Here is a 19,079-nt window from a genome sequence, read left to right on the forward strand (position 1 = left end):
ATCATACCACACCTTGCAGGTTTCTCTGTCTTTTGCTGGCAAAAGTTTAAACTGCAAGAAGAATCTAATGGGAATGTTGAGTTGCAGTCTCAAAAAAAAAAAAAAAGAAAAGCTCTCTGAGCAAAATCTCTTTGAACGTAAGAGAAATCAGTTCTGTTTCATCAAGGAGATAAGAAAATAAACATGATCATTCCTTGGCTCTGAAATGCTTTCTATTCAACAAAGTAATTTCTGTTTAGAAAGACATTTAGAGCTCTCCTGCTTGACAGTAGCTTGCACTCTGACACTTAGCTTTAGATTGTAAGAAATAATAGACTAATGGTGTTTGTTTTGTACAATTTGGAAATGTGTTGAGAGATGACACTGAAACAAACTGCAGCTTTAGCCAGAAGGAAGCCTGGAGGATGGCAACACAGCTCTGCAGCAGGCTAAGGTACACGCTAAGGTGGGGTGGAGGAGAAAGACTCAAGTCTGAAGTGCTGCTTCTTGTCTCCCCCTTCTCCCATTTCTGCTCTGTGAGCACAACCTAAAACAGATCCCCTGCTGGTATGGAGGTCACAGAGTTTATTTCTGTCAAGTTCGTGTGGTCTTGCCAATAACAGGGGGGGCATGAATCAGAAGCTTATTTTAAAACCAAAAATATATGGTGTCACTTTGGATTATGACAGCATCCAAAGGCCAGTTGGGATCAGGGCTTCATTTATTACATGCTGAATCTATTAGAAGTGTAATATTTTCTGTTGTTGGTGAGCAGATAAATGGCATTGTTGCAGCTATCCCACAATGTGTTTGGGTTCTCTATTGCCTCAACTATATTTATTCATTAAGATATTGTTGATACAAGCTGGAAAAAGAAAATCAACTTATTTGGTTGGTTTTATGCCAACTGTTGCGTGTGCCCCCTCTGTTTTTCAAGTCTGGTGACCCATAAGTGAAAGTGTGACTGGCAGCAGTAGAGACTGCAAAACAATTGGAGAAGAAATGAAGAAACACCTCATGCTGAGGATGTAAGATGGGGAGGAGAGAGAAAGAAACTAGTTTGTTGCACAGTGCAAAACCATCTCTCTCTCTTAGCCACATCTTCCAGTTATTAAAGGCAATATTGTTCTCTCCAGGCTCTCAAGTGAAAACTCAGAACTGAAAAGTCAGAAAAGCAATTAAGAGATCTGTGTGTGGATGCTACTGCTGTCTGCAGAAATAAAAATGAATGCCTGATCATAGTCAGGAACTCATAAGGCTCTGGCTAATGTTGCTCTCCCTCAACCTGAGCACTTCTACTGGAACAGGAGAAGGATATTCAGAATCTGCCTGTCTCCTGGAAAGTCCATGGAGTTGGAGACTGTATCATGGAAACCTTGGTTAGGTATGCAGTATTCAGCAGCTTCACAGATGAGCTTCCAGGAAACCTTTACAGCTTTTGTAATAAAAATAGCATTCATATATGACTTTGTTTATGGTGGGGCCCCACAGTGAATTGTTTGGGTTTTGTCTGTAACATTTCTGGCCAGTTGGTCTTGCAAGGAACAAGTGTAAGTTGGAGTCGTGCAGCACTCAAGCTCTAAAAGAAGGAAATAATATTTTAAGAGAAATCATATTTTGGGCCCAGCAAGTCTGACATTGGCTAATGCTGCCAGGGTTTTAAATATTATTGAATTCAACAACCTTTTCCATCAAATTCCAGAATCATCTGGAACATTCCCTCTTACATGAAATGAATGCTTGAAAGCTGCCAGGCGATTAGCAATGTTTGCTGAGATGTGAGGGTGTCTCAGGAGACTCTGCTTTGTTTTGCTACTGTAATTTCCAGTAAAGATTTGGTCAAGACTTGAAACTGTCTCAAATGATGTATTTTGCAGCTTTAAGTTAAAATTCAGACCTGCCAAAAGGTTCTTGATTGTTAGCTTTTCTGGCTGAAACCACCTAATTTTTCCACTGTGCTTTGTACATCTGGTTATGGATGACCATTTTATCTCTCTGGCTTCAGAAAGGACAAACCCTGTATCACTTCCTAAGTGTGAGGGGGGGAAAAAAAAAACCTACTAAAATATTAGTAAGAATTTTCAAAGGATTACAGATGAATCAGATATTGTACAAATAAACACTCCCAAGTGTAAGGCCAAGCGAAAAGATTTGCAGCCTAAAAGAGACAAGCCATTGGGAACGTTTAAAGGAAAGCATTAGAGAAGGGTGGAGAAATTAATGGTTTTGAGGAAGAATCTGAATTGAGAGGGCAATTGGCAGTCATGAAAGACTCAAGCAGAAAAAGCAGCAAAAACTCAGTCACAAACTGAAGCGAGGAAGGAGCGAACTTAAGGAGGGAGAAACGGGAAGACCGTAAGAAATAAAAATGAACATGAAACCCAGGATAACTGGACCCTGTAAGGGAGATCAGCAAGGCTGCTGGCTAACAGTGTGAATTCATGAGCAATCTGTGCAGATGCAGAACATCACTGCGAGGTGACCCAGTGTTCTTTTCAAGTTGTGAGCCACATGCAGCGCCGAGGCAGCACCTGCTAATTTTGTGACCGCGAGGGGAAGCTTAAATGGCCCCGGGTCCTCAGTGTTTTCAGCTTTGCAACCCTCCCTCTTCTGGTTCATGGGGTTCTGCAGAAATCGTAGAGCTCCCACGGGCACAATCACCACCCCTGCCTGCAATGTTTTAGCTGTCAGCACACCGGGTCCACCAAGTACCTGAGATGTTGTGCAGTGGAGCTGTTTGGATTTCAGCGTTGTTTATACCAGCCTGGCAAAAGCCCTTGGAAAAGCTTCTGAGCACAGGCGTGTTCTGCTCTTCTGGAATAAATAAATGTGCATGGGAAGCAGTGGGAAACTTGTACAGATGAAGGGCGGGTGAGCTGCAACAATGTTTCACTGACCCAGAACCCTGATCACAAACCAACACTGATAAATATATATAAAATGTGTCTGCATGTATATGTGCATTTATGTATCTATGGTGAAACTAATGGAAACAGCATAAATGTCATCATTAATGTCTCCAGCACATTAGAAAGTCTTCTTTCAGTTAGGAAACTATAATTTACGTGTCTCCATTGTGTATGTATACTTATATAGAATACATCACATAGAAAGGATTTCTTTTCCTGGTGGTAAACCATTCTTTTAAACTCCTTAAATAATCTTAAATAAAAGTGTAATTAATAATAAGTGGAAGTTTCTCTAGTTCAAGCTTGGAGATTCCCCCTGTGAAGCAGCTGACAATTGCAGGAAACCTTTTGAGATTAAAGGCCTGAAAAAAAAACTTTTCATTACTTCTCTACTAGACTTGGGTAGAGATTAGTTACTAAGAGGAGAGGCTGGGAAAGTGACATGGACAGAGAGCTGAATTTGCTTGAAAAAAGTGACATGAATTAGGAAAGAAGAGATTCCTAAAATTCTGTTCAAGTGCTTCAATGCCAGGTAACCTCCTGTCTCCTTACAGTGTCTCACCTTCTGTTTTCAAGTGTCTCGTGGAAGTGCTAAGGAAAAGCAATATAAAAAGGAAAGAATGTAAATATTATGGTTCAGGGCTATCAGCCCCAGTGCAAAAATTTGCCTGTCAGTGAAAGCTTTGAAGGGCTTCTAGTTCCAAGGATCTCAGAGCTGTGGAGAGGCAGCTATGCAGGCTACTTTTGTTTCTGTTGGTCACCTCTTCTTGAGAGCAGAGAAGTTCAATAAGGAAGAGCATCCCTTCCAAGCAAGGCTGGGAGAAAACTGGTATGGGAAAGAGCAGGTAAAAAGGGGTAAATACATTTTCAAATGACAGGATCATTTTTCTGCTGAGGCTGAAAGTGTCAATGTTGAAACAGCTTTTGCTCGTGTCTCAGACCTTCTGGTGGAATTGTCTGTTGCAGTTTATGATATAATACTCAGGAAAAAAACCCCAAACCCACAGCTTTCAGGATTTATTTTAGGAGAGATTTTCATTCTTCATAGATGTGAGCATCTTATTTTGGTCTTATTTTTCAGGACTAAAGGACTACTGGCAGGTATCTTTGGACTAATCTGCAGGTTTCTGTTTTGCTTTTTACAGATTCTGATATGAGTGGGGATACCTGTGAGTTGGAAACAACACCCACAAGACCACTGGAAACTGCATTTTTTTTATTTAAACTTGATCCTGTCTGGTTTTGGTGTCAGAGCTAAAAAGTGAACCTGGTATGAACAGAAAGTGAAGCAGAAAATGACCATTTGGCTTCCTCATATCAACAACTGGCAAAATCCAAGTGAGATCCTGAGCACAGGAAGTGAAAGCTTAAAATGTTTTGGGCTTAATCACAACATTTACTGTTTAGGACTTTGAAATTTACACTGTTTGCTACTATAGCATCTTAAGTATCTGTGGCCTACCTATATTCTAGTCAGTTAATTCTCTGTTAAAGCACTGTATGTTCCAAGATTTTGTTACTTCTCTGATTTATTTCTCTCATCTGGTTTTGTATAAGCTCTCTGTCTTAACAATATTAAACTTCTTTCTAATTTGTGATTAATGCATGGTAACAAGGGGAAGGAAGTGTTGGTATGAACAGCTCTTAACAAACAATATGTGTTTCTTTTTTATCTCTCAGGCAGGGCTTTGCCAGAGTGGAGGAGCTGAGATGAGGAGCTCAGACAGGCTGTGGAAGTTCCAGTCTGGTTTTCTAATTAAGAAGTGCTACTGGATTACATAAATGGTAGGAATAATTGTAAATTCCCTGTGAAAAAAACCCAACAAACCTACACCAAAATGGAAGGGAGCCCTTGAGACTCTAAGAAAAGGTCTAAAGTAGTCCTTTAAAAGCTAGAACAGCTTCAAAATTAATTTAGTCCCAGTTTGAGAGTTTTGCTCATATTTCAAGTGAATATTTTTCTTGCTGATGTGCTGTTTAAACTTAACTTACCTTATGAGATTCATTTGCCATCTAGTTCAAATCAAGGAAATTAAAAAGACTGCAGGGTAATCAGTGAGCTACCCTTGAAAAAATACAGTACTGACAGTACTGACAAAGCCAGCAAGAGATGATTAATTTTTTTTATTTGCTGTTTCAGAATTTTTGTTATTGTTGAGAGGCTTTAAGATTGAAGTTCGTAAGAAAACAAAGTAGAGCTTTCTGAGTGCCTTAGGTACTGTCATTCCTTCCTCTAATGATTCCTTCTTTCAGCATCTGCCACTCTCTCTTTTTTCTCCTCCCTAAAACCAATATGCACAAAATAATGTTTAAAAATAATAAATATGACAGGCTGAGCAGATCCTATCCTGACCTCAGGTTGTGTCACCTGCTGGGTGGCTTCTTCAGCCTCTTCATAGAATCATAGAATCATAGAATCATAGAATCATAGAATCATAGAATTGGCTGGGTTGGAAGGGACCTCAGAGCTCATCAAGTCCAACCCTTGCTCCACTCCCCCCGTGGTTCCCAGCCCATGGCACTGAGTGCCACATCCAGGCTCTTTTTAAATGTCTCTAGGGATGGAGAATCCACCACTTCACTGGGCAGTCCATTCCATTGCCTGATCACCCTCTCCGTAAAAAAATTCTTTCTGATATCCAGCCTAAATCTCCCCTGGCACAACTTAAGACTGTGTCCTCTTGTCTTGTTGAAAGTCGTCTGGGAAAAGAGACCAACTCCCACCTGGCTACAACCTCCTTTCAGGGAGTTGTAGAGAGCGATGAGGTCTCCCCTGAGCCTCCTCTTCTTCAGGCTGAACAGCCCCAGCTCTCTCAGCCTCTCTTCATAGGTTCTGTGCTCGAGTCCCTTCACCAGCCTGGTTGCCCTCCTTTGGACCTGTTCCACGACCTCGATATCCTTCCTGAACTGAGGGGCCCAGAACTGGACACAGGACTCAAGCTGTGGCCTCCCCAGGGCTGGGCACAGGGGCAGAATCCCTTCCCTGGACCTGCTGGCCACGCTGTTCCTGAGCCAGCCCAGGATGCCATTGGCCTTCTTGGCCACCTGGGCACACTGCTGGCTCATGTTCATCTTCCTGTCAATCCAGACTCCCAGGTCCCTTTCTGCCTGGCTGCTCTCAGCCACTCTGTGCCCAGCCTGGAGCTCCCCATGGGGTTGTTGTGGCTAAAGTGTAGGACCCGGCACTTGGCCCTGTTGAACCTCATCCCGTTGGAATCAGCCCAACAATGATGCTGCAGAGCTGGCACCAGCAGCTGTAGGTTGAGCAGGACTGTCCAGCTCCTCAGGCTGGACCACTTTGCCCTTCTGGTCCTCATGCTGCAGGAAATGAATACTTGGGGCACTCACTTTACCTCCCTTCCATCCTGATGGACTCTGCACCAAAGGAATGGTTAATCTTTTCTTATGGATTGAGAGGGGCCAGGCTAATTTTAAGGTGTCAGTACAATGACCTATAGAGAAAAGGTGTTCAGGGTCGTCAGGGATCCAGGGGGCAGACCAGAGAGGGTCAGGATTCCCTCCTTTTTCCTGCCATGTCCTATAAAAGCCAGGAGGGGAGGACCTTCCTGCTCCTTGCTGCACTGGGAGGGCTTGGGGAGGGCTTTAGGTCCTTTTGTCATCAGCTGCCCCTGTGCTTGGCAGGATCCGAGTTCATCGGGTGCTGGGAAGAGCCGCGGACCCTTTTCCCGAGTTTGTTCTGCCACAAGGGACCTTTGGACACTCATATCAGGGATCATCGAGATGGGATTTGGTGTGTATTTGTTCCTCATCACACTTATTACTATCCCTTGGCTGTTTCAGTAAACCTGTTGTAGTTTTAACTTGCAACCTTTAAGTCTTCCTTATTTTCCCCTTTTATTTCCCCCTGGGAGGGTGGAGGGGTGTAACAGAGCCCAGTTTTGTTCTCTGGGTTCTGGTTCACCCTGATCAAAACCAAGACATCTTTTCAGACACCCTCTCATCCCTGGGAGTCCTTCACAAGGGAAAAGGGTCTGTAGCCAGAGTGCCCAACTGCTTCACCACAGACACCTGGGATTTATTCCTCTTCCCCCATTCCCAAGAGTCAAGGTCATCTGGGTTGTCTTGCTAGTCTCACCTCAAAATTTGAAAAGTACCCTGTTTATTCACAAAACATTTAATCCTTGCAATGGAAAAAGGGCTAAATGGCCTGCAGATTGGAGGGGGGAGACTGAGCATCCTTAACTGATGGAGGGAAAAGATAGGGAAGCAAAAAAATCCATGGCCAAAAATGCCACATACCTAGAACTGTTCCTGTGTAAACTCTCCAGAGCTCCCCCAAGTACTGGTTTTTATACTCTCCTTCAAGTGAGACCAAAGGATGGAAAACTGGTTGTCTGAGTTATTTTGAGGTTTTTATTATGTTCAGGGCTTAATTTGGATGACAACAATGGTGTTTTTAGTGCAACAAGTAGAATTAAATAAGCAGTCTGGCAGAAGATCTGAGAAGCAGAAGGTGCAAATAAATAAAATGGAGCAGCAAAGAATGCAGAAAGAAACAGAAAGTGTTCAAAGGCATGTAAACTCCATGAAGGCTGAAGCCAAATTCATGTGCAAGCATCTAGGGTACAAACCCTCTTCCCTCCTTTTTTCCTTCCCCTGGTGATGAGCATATGCAGCCCCTGCCCCTTCTTGCATTTCTTCTCATGAGAGAATGCAAGTGATGGAACAGAGAAAAAAGGAGGCAGATGTGACAAAGTGGGAAGTTGCTTTGCCACTCAGTTGTGGATGGGAACCACATCTTCTTATGTAGTTTGCAGGAGGGGGATTTATTCCTTCAGCATTTTGAGAAAGACTTATGATTCCACCTGGATTTATGCACAATAGTTTTCCTGTCTGTAGCCTTTGTATTTCTTTGAGAGCCCTCTGACTATGTTATTTTCCTCCTGGGATGTATAAAGTATACTCTCACCTACACTGGAATAAGAAACTCTGGAATACAAAGGCCTTTGCTGAAAGTTTTGCAAATATTGTCCATTCCCATCAAATTTCACCTGGAGCTCATCTGTAGGGCCTTACTCAGGTTGGGAGGATATGAGAAACACCAAATACGTGCTGTGTGCTGTGAGACTCCTTATAGGAAGTTCACACCAAGGCTCTAGGCTAGCAAACCCTTTAAGCTTTTGAATTGTAATGATTTTTAAGTTGTCTCACCACAGTTGGTGGGATGGTGCCTGGACTTAAAGGTGAAATTATGCTGAAGTGCTTTGCTGGCTTAAAGCCCAAGCTGGCTTTCTGTGTGTTACAGGCAGCCTTTCCTGGGATGACAGTGGATCAGAATTGTGCTGAAGTGTTTCTAGCAAGATGAAAAATCACCTAACATCTAAAGGTTTTATTACTTTTTCTGCTTTTGATGAACTAAAAAATGAGGCCGTTTCTATGAAATATGGCACCTGAGAATATGAAGTTTCCAGAAGAAGTGGAGATCCCTTTCCTAACAGAAATTGAATGCAAGGTGAACAAAGCTTGTTTAGAAAAACAGTGCTGTCTCTGGAGCTGATAGTGAAGCTTTGGCCCTTCAGAATTAACTAAATGCTGTGAATTATGTCTGGTTCAAAATGGAATTTACCTTAGTGCCCCAATCCTGACCTGAGATCTGCCCAGAGCTGGTGTGACAGAGCTTCAGAGATGCCTCTGGGTCTGTGTGTCCATTTGCTGCTGGGAGCCTGTGCACTGTGAGGTGATTCCTGTGTATTGTTCTCAGGGCCTGCTAACAGTTGTCTTCACAATTTCTCAGTACAGATCTGCTTAATGAATCCCTCCAAAATCCTGCTCCTGAGGAAGAGGTTGGTTGGTGTTTACAGATTGGTAGGTAAGTCATGGCCAACTGTTGAACAGTTTCTGCTCTCTGTTGCCTATTTCTCCAGACACATTTATCCTGCTGTAGGCAGAGTACTCCTGAGGAGCTGTATTCTTCTGCAGTTTGTAGTTGCATAGTGAGTAATTTGAAACCATGTAATTTATTTAATGCCATTGCACTACTTAGCTTGCAGAATCTCTGTGAGAAATACTCCAGGGTCCTTGACCTTATTTTTTTCAGATTTGTTTTGAACAGCATGCCTGGAACATGTGTTTCATGTGTAACATTTCCTCTGTGGATTCATCTTTGACATTCAATGTGTGAACTTTTCTTATAATTAGTTCTGATGAGTAGAGCTAACTCAAGTACCACTGTAGGTAGGTTAACTCAGTTTTCTTGTTGGCAGTCACAAAACACTGACAGGATCCAGTCCTGGAGCTGGGAGGGAAGGAGTGGAATTCTTCCCCTATCTGATTTTGTGCTGAAGTCAGAGGATACTCATGCACACTTTGCTGTAGCAGATTCCCCAAGACTATTGTCTAATATTTAGCAAATGTGTTCAACACACAGATTTCCACAGATCCTTAGGTTTGTGCATTAATTAGACAGACCCACCTCTCAGCTGGGTGAGGTTTTATTCTGTGATTTCACTTGCTTCATGAACATCTGTATATTTAAAGTGGACTTAATTTCAATCCCTTTGCCAGTTGGATTTGATTGTTGCAAGTGGCACCTGAAGAGGAAAACAAAAGGAGCATTGCAGTGGTTAAAGCAGATTCATTTTAAAACCAAAGTATTCTCTTTTGCCCCTTTATGTGCTTGGAGTTTTGGGTAGGTTTTAGGGGGGAATGTGTTAATTAGTCATGGAAAAATATCCAAAGCAGCAAAGGGCAAAAAAAATCCAGACTGCTCCGGAAATGGACTGAAGTTTTTTCTTTACCTTTGATTGTATATCTTGCCTGCACTTTGTTGCCAACAATTGCAGAAGTCTTGCCTGTTTCAGGAAGGGGGATGAGGGCACTGAAGAAATGTTGACTATTTCATTTATGATTATCTTAGTAGCACGAAATACCAGGCAGTACTGCCCCCACTGATATCTTTAGGATACTTTGGTAGCTTTGAGTCCAAGGGCAGAGAACATGGGCTGGAAATGCCTTTTTGTCAGGCAACCTGTTCCTCATGGCTTTGGAGGCTCTTCCCTGCACCCCCAGCCCCGGGTGCTGCCCTTGCTCCGGGCACACCCTCCGTGTACATTCTGCACATTCCATAAGTGACTTTGCTTATACAACCCTGGCTGCTCTGCCTTCCTCTCCCCACACAGGTGAACCCCCAGCTGCCCTCTCTTAAATGTCCTCACTCAACATCTTGGCTTACTGTACACAAGTCCAATCTTTATTTTTGATTTGATTTCTCTTGTTTCTAATAGCTAAACACTTAGAGTCTTGGTTTTAGGGTATCTCTTTTCAGGGCAGAGCTAAGGCAGTTGTTGAGGAGCTGCAGAAGCCAAAGTGACTTTGTGTGTGCTGTACTTTCCTGAACTGCAATCTTAAAAAACTGTTCACCCAGAACTGCACTGCAGATGACTGTCAAACCTGTGCACCATCCTGAGCCACTTCTTCTCTTTCCACGTGGATGGAAGGAATTTTAAGACCCAACTTGTAAGAAACCAAAGAAACCAAACCTCTGAGATCCTTGCACATAGAAGTGCATTAGGTACAAAGTGTACCTATGTGCATGTAAAATGCTGTCATTAAAATAGAGTCATCCAGGGCATAAGTTCAGGTTTCAGCTTCTCTTGTTAGGTGGTTGGGAGTTTGTGAAAGAAAACATTCTTCTGTTTGGATCTCTGCTAATGTTATCAGTAATTTGTGGGGAATAATTGATGATAATTTACTGTAATGATACTGTTGTCAATGTCAATGACAGTAGGTATAGGATCTGCTACTCAGTGGCAGGTTGCACAGGTAAAGCCTCAAAAACCCGTGTTCTAAAATGAGTTCCTTGTGTTTTACTGGTTTAGGATTTTTTTATTTTAAAATTTGGCTTCCAAAGATTTTAAGCTTCACCTTTTAACTATCATCAGATGAATCTGCAGAAATTTCAGCTGGAACACATAGGATGGTTTTCATTTTCAAAGCTGCAGAGCACTTCTGGCTCCTGCTGCAGTCGGTTGGAATTGTGGGCATGCAGGAACTTTAGGAATGAATTGTTAGTTGTTGTTATTAATTTGTTTGGGAAACACAAACAGTGTGACTCATTAACTCATGTCTTGAAAAATGCTGTGCCTGCTCTTCACAACAAGCATCCTACTGGAAAGCACTGCCTTCCAACCTTGACTTTAAGTAGAATTTGAGCAACAGAGTTATGAATGGGGACTGACTGACTTCACTGATTTGCAGAGCCCTGGAAAGGTGATGATATACAACAGAGACAAAACCACAAGAGTTCAAAATCCTGTGCTTTGTATCTTTAATGAAACCACCAGGATATGTCTGGATGGCATAGGACATACATAAATATGATGTCACCAGGTTGAAAGCATGTCTTCCTGAAGTTTTTTGCACTGGTTCCTGATCTGGGGTTTTCATTTGATGTCATCTATTTGATCATTATATCCTGTTTCTTTTAAAATTCTTGACTAATTTACTTTCTTCTGCTGTAATTTCCATTTCCAAATTCTTTGATAAGTGTCAGCCAGTGCCTTTTCAGACGTTTCCTCTGTATATAACCCAGAGAGCTGCTTAATCATGTCATATGTGCAGCAATATGGTTTTATTATTATTCATGTCTTTCTGAAGGCTGAAGCCAAATCTTAATTTGAGACCACAATAGCTGAGTCTTTGAAAAAATAATAGAGAAAGAGTAGTAAGTCACTGGAGACCCAACAATTTCCTTAGCAACCTTTCATAATAAAGGGCTCTGTGGGCTCCTGTACAGGAGTTTTCTCTTTTAGGTTCTGTCACCTGTGTGCCTTGGATCTGCCCTTTGCTCTTCTCTTTGGCCAGGCAAGCTCTGTGCTGGAACTGAAGGGATGTGCTTCAGGATACTTGCCTGCAGAGGAAGTCTTCTTCCCAATGTTTCTCTGCTGTGTTTTATTTTTGAAAGGGCAGACTTGCTGTCCAGGGGCAGGACCTGTGTGTGACTGAGTCCCCCCACTTTCCAGTGTTTCCAGTGTCATCTCTGGAGGTGGCAACATTCCCAGTACCTCTCAGCGCCGAGCGCCATAAGCACCAAATTTCTCTATCTCCTTAGTGGGAAATATGAATGGAAATCAAAACCAGTTGTGCAAATGTGTTCTGTTACAAGTAAGCTGAAAAGAAATGCCTCCTGCCTGTAGGTACTGTAACTCCTCTGTCCAGATACCTCCACTGATACATTCTGTTTGCTGGTTGTAAATCTAAACTGCTGTGTCTGAAGATATTTGCCACGAGATCATCCAGTATAAAACTACTGAGAGACAATCTAGCACAGGAAATATTTTATGGGAAGGGAGAACAAAACAGAGAAATGAAATGAACTAAGAAGGCATTACGTTTTGCACTGTTAAACTTCCTAAAAATAAGCTGGGAACACAGAAGTACCTGATACATTTATTTTTTTTTTTTCTTTTCCTCTCTTCTTCTCCTTCTGAGACGTGTGTACTCATAAAATTTAATGGAGTGGAATTGCCTGAAAGAATGAGACCATTTTAAATACACCTTTCTGTGGCTCCTTGGTACATATGTGAACAATTTTAATAAAAAAATGTTGATTTGTAGTGATTCTGAGACGTCTTGTGGTTGATCATCTGTACTGGACAGATGGATTCGGTCACTGTAAGCCAAATAAATAAATTAGCACTATCTTTGAAATGTATAGCCACCCTTGGCATCTGCAGTTACCATACTCCCTCCCTCAGTTCAGATGCCTTCACCTACACTGCTGAACTGGCCTAACTTTATATTCTGTTTGGCCTTGAGTTAGAACAGAGGACCACCTGCATGAAAGAGATGTGAGTGAAATGTTATGCGTGCCTTTGTAATGGGATAAAGTACCAGAGTACCAAGTCTGCAAATATTTTACTGAGCAGGTCATGTATTAAGTAAAGCACTGAAAGGTAAAATGATAAATGATGAGGTCATCGTTTCAGAACTGGTGTCCAGGTGGTGAAAAGCCAGGGGGCTGGGGTTTAGGAAAAAAAGTGACTTCCTTTAAGCTTCACTGCCTCGGTGTGTTGCCTTCTTTGCAGGGGATGAAGCTTGGTGTGCTTTTTAGTCTGTTTGTGCATAAATCTTCCTGGAAAGCAGTGCCCTTGTAAAGGAAGGATATAGATGTGCTGTCGTGATTCATCTTTTCGAGTGGCTCATGGGCTGCACAAATACATTCTGTGTAGTGCAAGAGTTCTACCTCATCTAATGTAAACACTGGTGAAATGCTTTAATGAATTCTGCCTGACCAGGCAAGTCATGGAGGCTGCATTTAAACATTTCTCCCTTTTTCCCCCTTACCCCAATTTTTAACCCACAAGCTGTGTATCAGCTGGTGCCCATGATCTCCAAACAGCCCAATGGTTCCAAACTAACTGGAAAGAAATCCAGGCAAAAGCTTCCTGCACTGCCCTGTCTGTGGGGTTAGCTTTCTGCCAGACTGCAGGAGCATCTGCTGACTGCAGGAGATGGGGTAAAAGGTTCTGCATTGCATCAGGGCAGCTTCTCTGTCACTTTCATTATGAAGTGCTGGTAGTGTAACTCAAAAGGAAATTCTGTTTGATTTGAAATTGCCCCTGGTTTGTGACTGTTCCTTTAGTTCAGTGTGTGATCTGGGTGCCCGGGTGTGAACACATGCATTCACACTGATGTGGGTAGCACAAAGGTATGGGGTGGAGGGCCCATCCGTCATTTTTCAAAGCACTGATGCTTTGTCAACTATGCAGCAAGCTGCTTTATTCTCTTTTCTTCTGCCTGGGGCAGTAGAACATCAGTCAAGTATTTCCAGAGTGAAAGTCAGTTGTTTTCTGGTGGTCTAGAGGGCTGAATGTGCTTGCTAAAGGGTCAGTTCAAAACCAGGAGTGATGCACAAGGGAGATGGCCTGGGCAGGAGGAGGGCAGGCTGGGCTGAAAGCTGAGCTCTCTGTGGCACCAAGCTTGGAGCAGGTAGAAAAGATTGTCTTGCAAACTGGCATAATTTAAAGAGAGTTTGAAGGAAAGAATTCAGGGCTGAATAATATGCATATGTAATTACTCCCCTTAGGCATCAATCTTCAAGAATAAATTGCACAGGTCTTCAAGAAGGGTGGCTTCCTCATTTCTCCAGGACTTTGTTTCTGAGGGACAGAATTCATCTCCTTCTATTACCTGTCAGTGCCCTAATGGGATTCCCATTTCAGTAATGTCATTGCCTCCTTTCATAATTGAAGGCTCACTGTGGATAAGGAGACATGCCTATGGCCATTTTCCTGGCACTGTATCCTACCTGGAAGCCACTAGCTTGTTGCATAAAAGCTCTCCTGATGGAAATAAATCCTTTGGTGCCCCTGGCTGGGGCACAGCACCTGGCAAAGAGCTGAGATGGCTGTGTCCAGCCTGCTCCTTGCCAAGTCCTGAACATTGTCCTCAACCTTCTTTCTGTTTTGAGAGAGGAAAAAGTGAGCCAACTCCTACCTTGCCTAGGTGTAGGGGGGAATTGGTCTTTGGGCAGGAGCCTCACACAGTTACTCTGTGTGGTTGTTTTTCACTTTCTGTGTTTGTGTGCACATAATAACACTTGGAAAGCAGACAAACACTCATGGCTCAGCTCCGAGTGAGGCAGCGTTGAAGCACACAAAGTAGGCAAATTTGAGATTGTCTGGAGACTTTTCAGAGCTTCTCATTATCTCATTTGTGTGTTTAATGATGATTGTGAGTGCAGGCATCAAGAGTTTTTGAGGTCTGGGTGGTTGCAGGGACAAGAGGCCACCCTTGGAACCCCAGAGAAGGGGTCCTGGTTAAAGCAGAGGGGACAAAAGTGGGGTGTGAGCAGTGGGGTGGCCCAGCAGGTCACCTGCTACCAGTATCTTCAGACAAAGCAAAACCCCACAGTTGGGTAGAGACAGCCAGACAAGGCAGAGGGCTCCCAGTCCTTGCAACAGCTCCTGGAGAGGCATTGAGTCTGTCAGAGCAGCATCTTCAGCTCTCTGTGGAGCAAGGTTGGGGAAGGCTGATCTGAAGGGATCAGTGAGAGACCTGGTGTGTCTGAGGGGCATTCTGTGTGGCCAGAAGAGGCAGTCATGGGGGGAAGAGATGCTAATGTTCCTTCCATGTGGTGGGGCAGGACTTTGAAAAGAGCTCAGGTACCTTAAGGGTAGAAATATCCCTAAAAAACAGGGGGCTCGTGTGATTCTAAGTCCTGTATGAGCTTTTGAAAATTGTGTGGTGCCTCTGAACTCCTCCTCATCAGAAGCTCTCAGACAACAAAACTGTTCCAAGCAGCAAATTACTCTCCACACGGGCAGTGGTGGGGTCCTGGGTGCCTCGTGGAGGTCCTGAGCAGTGTGGGCTTTGCTCTGGACAACCTGAGAAGCTGATAGGATTGCAGTGCCCATTTGCCTGGAAGATCAGTAAACCCGTGTGGGATTCTGCATGTGTCATAAGCCCAGTCCTAGCTAAAAAGAGAGAGAGGCTTGGTAATAAAGTACAGTGGTTTTTATCTTTAATTTGCTTTTATCACAAGAAAAAGAAAAGAAATTGAGGGTTGCTTGTAACTCCTGTCTGAGGCACTGCTTGAGTCTGATTAATATGGCTAAAACAGAGAAGCAGCAGGATGCAGTAAGGTGAAGAAATTAAACCACAATAATTGATGAAAATTTTTTATGAATTAAAAAAAAATAAATGAAAACCTTATGTAAGAAATACACAGAGAAATCAATCCTTTCTTTCTGTCTGTCTTTTTCTCTCTTTCTGTCTTTCTTGGAATCCACCCTGAACCAGATGTTGGGAGTCTGTAGTTTAGTGTTTTTGGATCCCTGCCCAGACTTTTACCTATCTTTTCAGCTATTTACACGAGTTTTATTTCTCCAGCTGTGCTTTCACTGATACTGTACAGCCACAGACCTGCTAGGTTGGGAGTCACTAATAGAGGGAGTTAGTGTATTTTCATTGAGATGCACAGTGATAGAAAACATCAAATGGAAATAATTTTGCCTCTACTCGAAGAGTAAGAGGATCAGGCTTAATGAAGGGTGTGAAGAAATCTGCTGTGGACAATGATAACAGAGAAGGAGGGAAGGGAGTGGCACAGGAATTTTCTTTCCAACACCATCACAGAGAAGGAGCAGACAGCTGCTGCTGCTGCATATGGGAAAAGGTGCAGGGGAATGTCTTTTGTTTTAAAACAGACTAAACTTCCATTGCACTGCTTGGCTTTAGTGTTGTTTTGGTTTTTTTTTTTTCCAGTTGTGGTGGTTTCTACCCTTACTACCTCTTAATTTCCATTAAAAATTAACATCTTCTTTTCATGTTTATTAATTGCTACGAATCTTGAGTTGGATTTTGATCCATAAACCTTCAGTATGGAGGGAACAGAAGATAGCTGGCATAACTGCATGTAGTCTCTCTGCTCTGGGCATGGAGAAGTTTGTAATTTGTCTCTTGTGCAATGGAATGGATCAACAGCAAAACCATGTGTCTACACCCCAGTTCTCTGGAAAGCCACTAAATCTACTGCCTGGTGTTGCTCACACAGTTGCACTAAAACTTTTATTTTGTGTTGGCATAACATTTTGTACATTTCTAAATTACAGCCCTCCAGCTTGCAGTGGTCTCAGCTGGAAGGTTCAGGCTGGAGAGAGGAGAAAAGTCTCTTGATAGAGAGGAGAGAAGAGGGAAGGGCTCTCCTGAGGGAAGGGGGATTATTTTTAAAAGTGTCATGTGGCAGCCTGCCCGAGAGACTGATGCTTCAAGTTTGGTCCTGACTCTGGATTCAAGCCAGTACCCTAGAGGTTAAATATTCCATTGCCTGTTACCTATCCCTTGAGTGATCCAGTGTCTCCAGGTGCTAAGGCTTTTCCACAGACTTCTTAGGGAAAGCAGTTTCATTGGCAGGAGGAATCAGCTAGTTCAGTTCAACTGGAATTTTTTAATGAAGTCTCTCATACCAGTCGGGCTGTGGATCATCTCATGGAAGGGAAAAGGCAAAGGAAGAAAGGCAAGGGAGGATGGGGATATTCTGGAAGGCTGTTTTACAGTGCTGTGTCTAGGAAGAGGTGGCTGAAGGCTGTGCCTGAGCATGGGTGTGATGAGTCTGGGGTGCCTGGGAGAGGTGAGAATGACAGTTTTATTGCTGAGCTTGCTGTATGACTGAGCTGCTGTATGCAGCACTCCTTATTTCATGGACAGAATTGCCTGTAAGCCTGAAAAAAAAAACCAAAACTCCCCAAAGCATAGTTTTTCAGGATGGATGTAAAATGGATGCCTTGCTGTTGTCACCCAGCACAGCTGATAGAGGTTGAACTGTTCTTTAAGTGGATTCTATCACACAGTCACCCTGCTTGTCCCCTGCTGGGGGGTACTCTACAAATATACAAAATTTGATACAACTCTGAATACTCAGGAATGTTAATTAAGTACAAGTAGCTGCTTTTAGGACAGTATTTCTGAAGGAAGAATAAAATGAGATAGAGTTAAAAAAAATAGTATTAGTAACTTTACTGTCTAGAATGAGAAGGAGGTGACCTTTAGATCAAAAGTATTTTGTAACCCAGAATTTCTTATTTGTGTTCTTAAGTCAGTTACATGTTTTATCTTTAGAGCAAAGGTTTGGTCCCAGACTGCCTTTTCTTCCACACCATTCTCTAACTACCATATCTATTACCAGAGCATAAGCAGTTATATAGCATACAATTTTTGAGCTATTTGATTCCTAAAAAGATTATTGGGAATTAGAAAAGTTTTTTTTTTAAAGACTGAAAAAGTGCACAGTTTATATGTAAGATGCACATACTGGTGTGGGCTCAGTTTTACACATCTTAGGTCTGAGCAGATAGATTTGTGCATGGCCACATCAAGCCAAAGAGACTGTTCCAAAAGCATGCTTTATACATACATTTTATCCAATTTGTTAGTGCTGCCTTGTATTTTAAGGGCCTCTTGAGGCCATCAAGTTTACCACTTGGGTAGATGCAATGTTGCTAACATGGCTCCTGTTAAAGTCTGAAGGCTCTGGTTCTCCACTTACGTTTTGATTGTGATTCAATCCTTATTTCTACAACTCACATTTCACTGTTTTCTTCTCTTCAATTTTTTTCCCATCCCAGCAGCCATCTGGTACTTTCTTCTGTCAGCCAAGTTTCTGTTCTTTACCTGGAGCCTTTCAGAGACTCTAGAAGAGAGTGGATTAACAGTTGTCACTGGAAAATTAGTTTACTTCCAGCTGGAAAAGCTGTGAAATATAACTATTCATTGATATGTTATACATTTCTTCTTGGACACTTTTAATTCTATTTGAAGGCAAATGCCTGGGAGTAGTTTTCCTTAGAGCTAAAAATCTGGGAGAAGACCCTTAGTATCTCCAAAGTGAGTTGGCTGACTTCAGTTGTTCCTATTATTCATGGGGTCTCAATGTAACAAATGTTTGTTCTAGCAGACAGGTATTTGGGATTAGCCAAAGATGAGTCTTGAGACATTCATCTGGGTCAGATTTGGTCCAAATAAAAGAGATTTGTGGGCATCTTCTCTACTTTTCTTTTTCTCTTTCTTTTTTGTGGTAAGCTCTGAAAGTTGTATTTGCCCTGCATTATCTCTGTTCCTGTAATAATAAAAGTAGAAGGGCATAAATCACTAGAGAAGCAACCTATTCTCTTTTCTGTCCATGGTTTATTATAAGTGTCCCAAGAATAAAATTTGCTTGTGTACTTTTAATTATTTCAAGAACTGAAATGTCTTGGCTAGTGGTAAAAGTGTCATGAAATTACTGTAAGGTTGCATGAGTTTTGGCTGTAAATCTTATTCACCTTGACTAGATCTCATACTTTAATTCACTGGGGTATAAAATACCATTTACATTAGTTCTTAGTTCACTTAATCATAATTAAATGACTTCAGAGGCCAATAATTCCTGGAGACTCTTTCTTTGATGTGACACAAATAACAAACTGTGTTTGTAATGTGAAGGTGTTCTACTTCACTTTTACATTTGCCATAGCCTTATGCAGCATATAATGTTCTCTTTAGGTACAGACATATGCTCTTGTTACATGCACCATATGGGTCACAGATGTGGCTGACATGGCTACATGACATCTTTTTTAATTTCATTGCACTATACCAAGGCTGTGCATAGACCTTTTCATGATGGTTTGAAGGGATTTCTACTCAAGACCTTTATTTTTTTTCACCTGAATGATGGCTGGGGGGGAGAGG

The 19,079-nt window shown here is 42.3% G+C and overlaps 1 long non-coding RNA gene across 2 annotated transcripts in view; it reads left to right on the forward strand.

Moving 5' to 3' along the window:
- Nucleotides 1-4,046: 4,046 nt before the first annotated feature.
- LOC139802461 (uncharacterized) overlaps nucleotides 4,047-19,079 on the forward strand; it is a 128,443-nt gene continuing 113,410 nt past the window's right edge. The window contains exons 1-5 of one of the 2 annotated variants that reach the window (XR_011728630.1): nucleotides 4,047-4,226; nucleotides 4,569-4,673; nucleotides 6,531-6,639; nucleotides 8,155-8,235; nucleotides 8,644-8,718. This is a non-coding gene — a long non-coding RNA (uncharacterized lncRNA). The remainder of the gene's footprint in view (nucleotides 4,227-4,568; nucleotides 4,674-6,530; nucleotides 6,640-8,154; nucleotides 8,236-8,643; nucleotides 8,719-19,079) is intronic. The other variant, XR_011728631.1, reaches the window with a different exon arrangement.

This window comes from Heliangelus exortis, chromosome 14, assembly GCF_036169615.1.
Source record: "Heliangelus exortis chromosome 14, bHelExo1.hap1, whole genome shotgun sequence".
Classification (NCBI taxonomy): Eukaryota; Metazoa; Chordata; class Aves; order Apodiformes; family Trochilidae; genus Heliangelus; species Heliangelus exortis.